This window comes from Perca fluviatilis, chromosome 18 (genome assembly GCF_010015445.1).
Source record: "Perca fluviatilis chromosome 18, GENO_Pfluv_1.0, whole genome shotgun sequence".
Classification (NCBI taxonomy): domain Eukaryota; kingdom Metazoa; phylum Chordata; class Actinopteri; order Perciformes; family Percidae; genus Perca; species Perca fluviatilis.
Genome location: NC_053129.1, coordinates 8898471 through 8898957, shown reverse-complemented (window position 1 = coordinate 8898957; position 487 = coordinate 8898471).

Sequence of the window (487 nt, the reverse complement as noted above, 5' to 3'; positions counted from 1 at the left end):
TCAGAGAAACACTGGGTCAGGCTGGATGGAGGGTGTGTGTGTGTGTGTGTGTGTGTGTGTGTGTGTGTGTGTGTGTGTGTGTGTGTGTGTGTGTGTGTGTGTGTGTTTGTATGTTTGTGTGTGCTGGGGTGGGGTGGGCGGGGTGTTACGGGACACACTAGTGTCATGACTTTGTTTTGGAAGACCATTTGCATCGATGGCATGTCTCCATGCCAGCTGGACTGTTTAGCATATACACTGAGCCTTTCAGCTTTCCATAGATATTTGTCTATCAAATCAAGCATGCTCCTTCAGGATGTCACAAAGCAGCTGCCTGTTTGCTGCAAACCGGCTGAGTTTGGGATCTCTTTGATCTCTCATAAAAAAAAACCTCATGCTGAAGATGAAGAAGATGACATCACACATCTGGTTATTTCCTGACTCTTTTAACTCAAGATTTTTGAAGAAGTAGAGTCACCAACAAATAGCCAATCACATGCCTCATAGC